The sequence below is a fragment of the Macrobrachium nipponense genome, chromosome 34 (assembly GCF_015104395.2).
Source record: "Macrobrachium nipponense isolate FS-2020 chromosome 34, ASM1510439v2, whole genome shotgun sequence".
Classification (NCBI taxonomy): Eukaryota; Metazoa; Arthropoda; class Malacostraca; order Decapoda; family Palaemonidae; genus Macrobrachium; species Macrobrachium nipponense.
Window position 1 is genome coordinate 10801603 of NC_061095.1, and position 10000 is coordinate 10811602.

The following is a 10000-nucleotide window of genomic DNA, read 5'->3' on the forward strand; positions in this document are numbered from 1 at the left end:
AAAAGCTTCGCTCTTCGTAGCTCGTTGCAAAATGACTCCGGTCTGATTTGTTCTCAAGGAGTGGGTTTTATGAGCCATAAATTTCTTTTCCACTTGGTTAATGAAATATGAAGCCATTTTCGTCAATTGCCACTTAAAGCTTTCAATTTTCACGGGTAGCTTTGGCGAGAAACTTAAATTGAGCGTATATGATTCAGCTCATATCAAGTATTTGTTGGCAAAGGTAGAAACGATGGTGTGACGTGTGATTTATTAATCTAATCATTAGGTTTCAACACTTAACTTTATGCAAATGAGGATTCTTTATCTATACCATCTCTTCTTTATTCGATAAATTAGCAGAGTTCATAATCTGACGGAAAGTTCAGTGAAAACTTGAATATATGTTGAGTGAATAGCATTATTTTGAAGCGGCTGTTAATTTTCCTTTGAGTGGGCTTACCACTAGGAATTTGTGAAGAATTCTTCATTTTACCTTCTTACAAGTTTAGAAAGACTAATTTATTTTTTCAAGTTAAAAGGCTAATAAATTTGTTAATGGATATATATGAAATTTGTATAAATAAAAAACAGTTCTTTGCCTTCAACCATGCAGCTAATAACAGCAATAATATTCATTGATATATTTTATAGTATTTGTACTGATTTTTTTGTATCTTTTATCATTTGTGCCGTTAAAACTAAAAATGTGAAAATACTGTTCTTTGTAGCCCGGTGAGTGTTTAGCATGGGAGTCCCAAGCTCGGAAAACGACCTCCTATGTAGGTTAAAGATGCGAATGGGTGGAGATCTGTATCGCTAGCTTCATGATGGTGTGGTGTGTGGGGGGAGGTAGGGAGGGAAGCTGTATATAATAATTATGTACATTTGTGTTACGCGTGTGTACACGTGCTCGTGAATATCTCATGAACGTGTTGTGAATGATTTCCTCTCAGTGAGGTGAGGAGTACTTCGTAGGACTTCTATTTACAATTTAATATCTTGCAGATCACTCACGGGTGTTGTTTTTCTCTCTCTCTCTCTCTCTCTCTCTCTCTCTCTCTCTCTCTCTCTCTCTCAACACAATAGCTACGACCCACAACAAACAGGCAAAAACAAAGCGCATAATTCGGCGCTTTTTGTAGGAAGTAAACCACCATGGTCGCTTTTCGGCCTACAGTGGTAAAAATCATGTGATTTTACTAGATTTTAAAATATGAATATTACTTTCGATAAGGTTTCTCTCTCTCTCTCTCTCTCTCTCTCTCTCTCTCTCTCTCTCTCTCTCTCTCTCTCTGAAAAGTAAAGGGTGCTTACAGGTGGACTGCGTTTTTTTAAATCGTTCCTCTTTAGTTATTTAACCGGTTCGGGGATTGAACGCGTTTATTCATTTGTGAGCCCACCGCCCTAACGGTATGTTTATATTGCAATAACAACATGTAAGGGAGAAAGCTCTACTGTACGATCAATGGCTGTGCTACATTGATACCAGTGCAGTGAGGAGAGTGAGCGGACGCAATGATATTTTGAATTACATAGATCAAAGGTGAGAGAGAGAGAGAGAGAGAGAGAGAGAGAGAGAGAGAGAGAGAGAGAGAACGTCTAGACGACGCATAATCTCGTTTCCATGCAGGAAATGAATTTCGGTTTCAGTTTCCCGAAGATTATCCTAAACTCCATCATTGAATGAGAGAGGACTTGTGGACAATAGCGCCGTTGACATGTCTTTGTGTCTCGCTTGTCTTTTGTGTACTAGCATTCTTGTCTTATAATGCACATATGTGCATGTCTTGTGTTTCGTTCACGTGTGCTCCATTCTTGTCTGTTGCATACATGTGTGCCCTGTTGGTTTTTGTATGTGCGTTACTCTTTGCTTTGTGTACATGCTTGTTTTTTTTTACGTTAGCTTTTCTTGTCTTGTATACATTTGTACTCCATTTGTTATTTATATAAATTTGCCTTCTTACTCTTTTGTTTACGTGTGTCGCGTTGTCTAATGTACACATGCATGCATCTCTCATCTTTTTTTGTTTCGCTTCTATAACGACTAAAGCTTGCGTGATTTTCTTGAGAATTTAAATCAGAACAGGTTTTCTTCTAATATTTTGAATTTCACAGGTTTGGGGAATAAAAATCGTTTCTCATAAATCGAAAATTAAGATGAACGTTAAGCCCACTTGGTAATGTAGAGAATTCTCCTTAATTCCGTAGCATCTTAAACGAGAGGAAACGTTAGAAGAGTTGAAACTGAGAAAATGTAGTAAATGCTCCCTTTGTAAAATGTGAATATTTTTCCAAAATGTGAAATTGAGGTAACCCAAAGAAAAAACCAGTGCGAGATTTTAAATGACGTAGAGATAACACTCCTTAGATTTGGAGCATCTCGAAGGAATAAAAGGAAGAGAAGCTAAAATGAAGGGAAAATATTTCACGTCTTGAGTTCTGTTCCCTGAAGTGTGAAACGCGAGGCGGAGAGAGAGAGAGAGAGAGAGAGAGAGAGAGAGAGAGAGAGAGAGAGAGAGAGAGAGAGAGAGAGAGAGAAAACTGCATTTCACGCGTTCTAATTTCGGTAAGGTGAGCCGCGTAGCTGGAGGCGAGAGCGGAAATCACTCATTTTTCCGCTGGGTAATGATCGCTTGAAAGACCTTCCCAGCAAGTGTTTAGGGATAAGGAGTTGCCTTAGGGGTCAGGGGTAAATTCGGGAATATTTCCTTATTAGCAAAGGAGAGGAGAGCTCTTGCTTCATAATCAGATTGCGTTTGATTGTCAAGTGCGCTTCATTCTTTTCGCAAATGCCTGCTAACGCTGTTGGTTAGTTAGTTATTTTGTTGACAAAATATACAAGTATTAGTACCAATTTGTCCAAAAAGAGATATAATACAAAATTTACAAAGTAGTCTGTAATCTTTCTTGTTCTTTGGTTAGTTATTTTATTGACAAAATATACAACAATTAGTACAAATCTGTCCAAAAAGAGATATAATACAAAATATACAAAGTAGACAGTAATCTCTTTTGTTCTTTAGTTAGTCATTTTATTGACAAAATATACAACTATTAGTACAAATTTATCCAAAAAGAGATATAATACAGAATATACAAAGTAGACAGTAATCTCTTTTGTTCTTGCAAGTACGTAGCCTAAAAAGAAAAATACAACATCAAATACAAATAACATAAGCACATAAGATTATAAAAAAACGAAAAAGGAACTTACTATAGTAGAGAAAAACGTAGTCACATAACTATCATTTTTCTGAAATGAAAATCATTCATAAACATCGAATTTTCAGTATCATGTCCTAATAAACATAATGCTAGGGAAAAAAAAAAAAGTTTATTTGAAGAACAACATAAAACAGAACAACTTGTTTTTCATCACAACAGAGGATAGACTCTCGTTGGTTAAGTGACGCAATGCTGTTAAGGTTACGCATGTTGGTCGTTCTTTTCTTCTTCTTCTTCTTCCAGAGAATTGATTATCTCTTCGTTCCAGATAATCCGTGGCATTAATTTGTCTTGCCCCATAAATCCGCGAGTATTATCTTTGTTTATTTTCTCATTTTTATTTTAAGGTCTTTCTTTTATCAATTTACACTGGTCGTACTTGAACTAATAATGATCATGACAATAGCGTAGGTAGCAGCATTAATGCTTGTTGATGTTATTGCTATAGAAGTAGTAATTTTTTTCTCGAATTCTTAATGTGTATTTAATGCTTGTTCCCAATTCAAGAAAGCTGCTTACCTTTCCTTTTCCCGACTTGGAAGGATGTTGACGATTTGACTTTTGTTTAATCATGCTTGCAGGTACGTTATGCTTTTATTGGCAGAAACTGGGTCAGAGGTCACAGGCGCTGATGATAAGGTTTGTGTAACCGAGTTGATTGTTTTCTCATTTCATCAGTATAGTGTGGGGCGTACGTGTAGTTACGCATTGATATTTAATGTTGTCATGATTTATTTAATGCGTTAATGGATACTGTTCAATGTTCTTTTAAATGATTAAAGATCAAAGTAGCGCTTGACCCTTTCGTAAATATCGTCCCTCTGGTGAGAAGTCAGAATCCATTTACCATTCGTTTCAGTAAGAACGGGTCATTAATTGCATCCGGGTCACTCAAATTATGAGGAAATAAGACATCCACTAGGTCAAAACCTGTTGCATTTGGGAGACATTGGGCGTTGACTGATCAGCGTCAACAACTTTAACTACATTAAACCTTAAACTAACGATGGTAATAATACATACACCATCTCATTTTATCCTAATCGCCATTTTCCCAAGCTGCTTTTTGGTCTGTTAATATCAATGAAAAGTCTTATTCCTGTGGCGCCCGGAGGCTTCGAATATTGGCAATAACGCTATGTCATATCCGTATCCCTATTCGTTCATTCCAGCGCATTACCGAAAAAAACTGGAATTCTCAGAAACTTGAAATAATTACCTCCTTAATGATTATTTCATGTGGACTTTTTAAATTCCATGTGTATGAGGGTTATGGCACCAAAGAAGTTCAAGTTTTGAGAAGAAAATTGACATCCATACAGCTCCCTGATTTGGTGGAAGCTCGAATTTAAAAGAAATAGTGTTGACACTTTTTCGCTCTTTAATCTTTAAGCTCAAGGGTGTTACTAACTGACTATATGAAATTAAAAACCTGGTTTTAGTACTGAGGGGATACCAATAGAATTATTACATAGTATATATAGCTGCTTTGTGAAACGAGATACCAGTAAGGGTGAAATGTTTTGATTGGCTTTTATTGAGGTTTTGTTAGGGGACATCAGCTCACGTGTGCAGTCGTGTAACGTCAGTATATGATTAATTCAGTTACAGTGGATTTAGGTAGAAATTAATAGTGCGATAACATAATTTTATTCTCGCTGACTAGGTACGGGTATTATTATGTCTGAATTAAAAACCTATTTTGATAATTAAAGACCTAAATAGATACGGATATTATTATATCTTAATTGAAAATCTAACTAGGAACGGATATTATATCTTAATTAAAACCTGACTAGGTACGGGTATTATTATATCTTAATTAAAAACCTAAGTAGGAACGTGTATTATTATATCTTAATTAAAACCTAACTAGGTACGAGTATTATGATATCTTAATTAGAAACCTAACTAGGAATGGGTATTATTATATCTTTATTAAAAAAACTAACTAGGTACAAGTATTATTATATCTAAATTAAAATTGAAAGCCTAACTAGGTATGAATATTATGATATCTTAATCAAAAACCTAACTAGGAACGGGTGTTATTGTATCTTAATTAAAAACCTAACTAGGTATGGGTATTATTATATTTTAATGAAAAATAGTATATCTTAGTTAGAAACATGTCCCTCAAATCAGCTAGTACATATTCTCGATTGACTTTCCATTCCTTGAGTCGTCAGAATTGATGGGTTGATCCCGAAGAGAAAGCTGAAAATTTTCGGAGCAGAAAGTGATTGATTCTGGGACGTACAAAATATTCTTGCCTGTGAAAAATATTCAGTATTTGTATGTTCGTAAACTGCGCCAGGTTTTGAAGAATGGAACGTGTTGCTGAGGACAAACATATGATAAAAATTAGGCTTTTGCTGTTGCGTTGCAACTGGTCGGATTACCGAACATGCTTTTGGTTTAGGGGTTCATCTTGGTATTATATCAGCACATGTAAGCCAAGCCTTCTCAGTTAGCGAGATCTATATGGCAGAAGATCAACTTATCCTACAAAAAAAAAAAAAAAAATCAGAAGGCAGATTTGTTGTAAGATTCAAGTACTGTTGTTATATCAGTTAGGAAATCGCAATTAAAGTTTAAATAAAAGGGTCCTTGTAGCTGCTTAGACTTCGCTTCATCATCGGTCTTTTTCACCCAGTAATGTTTCGTCGAGTTTGCGTATCCTCGTTGCGGGAAACGGATGAACCTTGTCGGGGTTCGTTCGCAATTTGTCCAGCTCCAGTGGTCTAACATCTGGAAATTTACGTCTTACTGGTGTCGTATCTAAACATGTCGTGCACGGGTGTTATTTTAATGTTTCACGAAGTAGTAGATTTTCCGTCAGTATCAAAAGCAGAAAAGAACACTGAGGAACAATTGCGTGTCACAGTCATTAAATTCCCAGCGGAAGAAATCGTTTTTAATGTTTTACGCAAACAGGAGAGCGTATTTTAGGGGGCAATGTTATCAAACGTTAAATACCTTTGGACTCTGATCTAAAGATTTCAGTGAGGAAATAAACTGAAACTTATCTAGTGAAATATTGAGCAATATTGTTATATATTTTGGAGGTATTGTAAATTCCAGTGTGGGCATTTTGCGTATCATCAGTATTTAAAAGAATATTGGACGCGTTATATAATTTGACCTTTACACAGAATAAGTATGGAACAAACTTATTTTATTTTATTTTAATAATAATAGAGCAGTAAATCCGTGAAATATGGCGTGTATCTTTCGTAGACTTTTATGCTCTCTGGTGTGTATGTGTGTGTGTGTGTGTGTTTTCTCTCTTCTCCGTTGCTTGTTTTCTCTGCGTTACCCCATTCCCCCAGTAGCTTATAATAACGCCTCTGCCTCTCCTTAGGGCACGAGCGGAGTTCATTATTACTTGCACTGAGGATCGTTGCCCTTCGTCATTTGCAGAGGCCGTCTCTTTGCTGCCCGCATTCCGACCGTATTTGCGTCTGGTACGGGAAAACTGGTACACCTTCATGCACGTACTACGTTGGTTCTGTGTTGAGGCGCATTTTCCATGTTTGGGTTCGGTTAATCAGCCAGTTTTACAGTACGTGTACGTGTATTTCTTGTTCGTGTAGGTCGCCATGCTTAGGCCAAGCATAATTAGTGAAGTCTGTACCCAGTTCTTTTCTTATTATAAATCTAGGAGACGAATATGAAACCATAGCCTTCTCCCCCACCCCCTCCCACTTCTTTCTCTCCTCTACTTGTCTCCCACTCTTCTCTCCCCTCTCCTCCTCCTCCTCCTCCTCCTCCTCCTCCTCCTCCTTGTTTTCAAGTGTTCAAGTTTGTTATCGGTGATGAACTGCCAGGGATATGGCGGTCGTGAATATTTTGTTTTTTATTTTATGTCACTTCTATATTCGTGTTATTTGATTTGTTGTGAAAAAAAATTACCTCCTGCTATTATGGGCATTTTTACGATTATTTGTCAGACATTAGTAGTAATATTAGTTGCAGATTTTATTGTTGATCTGTTTTTGTGCATATTGATTAGAGGAGAAGTGCAGTGGACCTTACAAGAAATATCAGTTGAGTGTTATTGGCAGTCTTGTTTTTATAGACAGCGTTATTAACCGTAAATGGTTTATTTCAGAATGTTTGCTGGGATGTGCACGTTTTTTTTTTTTTTGTTCTTTAATCCTTATTTCTTTCCATTCTCTGGTGTTATATATAACAATTCTCAAATTGACTCTTCCCTGCTTTCTGTGTTGCATTGTTCTTATTGAATTACTCATTTTTACAATAATGCAAACTGATTTTCATAATTGATTTTTTTATAGGTTTGCCATTGCTAATGCTTATTTTCCACAGCTTTCAGCTTACTTCTCTAAGTTAATTTCCCATCTCTTTATTTTATGTCTTTTCTCAGTTTCATTTTTATATCCTTCGCATTTTTCTTGTGTTTTTCAGGTTTGCCTCTTTTCAAATCATATGGAAGTACACAAAAATACGAGGGAGATTCGAACTAGATCAAGCTCCATATGCCAAAGGGCGATGATGACTTTCTTCTACGTATTTATTTATTTTTTGTTAACTACTGTGATTGCACCGTCATCATCGGCGGACACATTCTCACCTTACATTGGTGGCGACTTCTGGCTTTGGAGTCAGTGACCTACACCCTGATTGATTCTGGTTATCTTTACTTGAGTTAGGTTTAGTTTATTTCTAAAGGCCAAAATGTTTTCCTCATCTTTATGATGTGTCAGACACTGAAAGAAAAGTTATGTTCTGTTCACTTAAAAAAAAGAGAACAAAACTTATGAACATTGCTTGGATTTTGTTTTGAGGCCTGTAAAACGACCTGAATTTAATTGTCATATAGATTCTGAGCATAATTGTGCTCTGCAGTTAGTAAAACTAAATTTGTTTTACTGTCAGAGGTATTTTTGCTTTATAATGTTCAGTTCTGTATTTGATTTTTTTTTGCACTATTAGGAGGAGAATTTATTCAACATTCAAAGACTATGAATGATGGAAGTAATTCATTAGGCGACCAACACATTCTGGAAGAAAATGGGTCCCTATACCCATTTTGTTCAAGTTCCTACGTAAACGTTGGATGTATATTATATAGCTGTGATGCACTTGAGCTTATATCATCATCGATGTATATTATATCTATGGTGTACTTGAGCTTAGCTTCCATTTCGTTCAGACTGTGTAAGATATTCATCTCTGAATATTCAAACAAACGCAAAATGTTGGTGGAGCGGAATTCGGCGAGAAAAAAAAATGGTTTGATGAATTTACTTTCAAGTGAGATAATGTAAAACTTCATGAACAGAAATGTTTTCGGTAACACCGAATAAAGTAAAATTTTCTTAAAAATAAGATTGAGTAAAAATTAAGCAAGCCAAATTTTTTAATAAAAATTAAGAATGCGAAACTTTTTTTCTGTATTATAATTTTTCGAACTGAACGAAGTCAAAATTCCTCCGAGAATACAGAACTTTATAGTTTTGTGTACCGACGTTTTTGTCGTTGGTGATTTTCCTATCAGTCCACCCTTGGTTATAGGGTATAATTATCGTGAAGGACTAACTGAAAAAAGGTTTGTCAGATAAATTTTATAAAATTAATATAGTGAATTGAACAGTTTTTTTTCAGAAAAAACTAATATTTGAGACCTAAATTCGATAAAACATCTCGGAAGAAGAAATTGTTTCCATATTATGCTAGAGGAAGTCAGATTTTTTCAGATTAAAATTAAATTGGAAAAGCTAAATGAAGCTAAACTCCTTTCACCATAGAAAACGAGAAGTAGGTTGAACAGAACAGTAACACAAAAAATAAAAAAAATAAAAAATAAAAAGTCGGAATTTTTCCATGCTCAAAAGCTCTGGAAACACGCACCAAGTCACATTTCTGCCATAAAAAGCAAACTGACGGAGTATGTTGAACTGAACCCAAGCAGCCAGACCTTCTCATCAAAGGAAGCCGCGTGAATTGCCACCCGACAGCTGTGAAATCACGCTGAGCCCAGAGTCGTTTTGCCGCGGCACCGGGGGGATCTTCACATCGCATCCAAAAGGCTTTGGTCACTCTTTGGTCATCGCTGACACTTGCTTTCATGAGTGTGCCTCGTGAATTGCCGGCATTGAATTTTGGTGTCTTCTGCGTACAGATTAATAAATGGTTGGTAATTGTGACCATACACACACACACACACACACACACATATATATATTATAACACATATATATATATATATTATATATATATATATATAATATATATATATATACTTCACAACTACAATAGATACATATATAGTGTATTGCCTGCGAGTCGTTGCAGTAAGCACATATTCAATAGTGGTTATTAATAGTGATTAATATATTATAATATATATATATATATATATATATAATATATATATATATATATAATCACAAACAATAGATAAGGCATTTTGGATGCTACCGTATGCGTTTGCATAAAAATTAAAGCGACAACTCCGAAGTTCTGCTGAAGTAAGTACTCCAGGAAAAAAAAAACAAAAACAAACGTAAATTTGAACGATAACCAGTCACTCATTATATATATTTCTAACTGACATGCAGATGTGAATTTTGATTTTTATGGTCTTCTAGTTCCTTCAGAACCTGGTACTTACAATGTACAAATATCCCATATTACATGTAAAAGTGATAAGTGATATATATATATATATATATATATATATATATATATATATATATATATGATATATATATATATATATATATATTATATATATATATGTCTTATCTATTGTAGTTGTGAAGGC

The 10000-nt window shown here is 35.2% G+C and overlaps 1 protein-coding gene across 3 annotated transcripts in view; it reads left to right on the forward strand.

The window, feature by feature from the left end:
- The window catches only part of LOC135207903 (uncharacterized), a 574434-nt gene that overhangs the window by 92346 nt on the left and 472088 nt on the right, over positions 1 to 10000 (forward strand). The window lies entirely within an intron of this gene.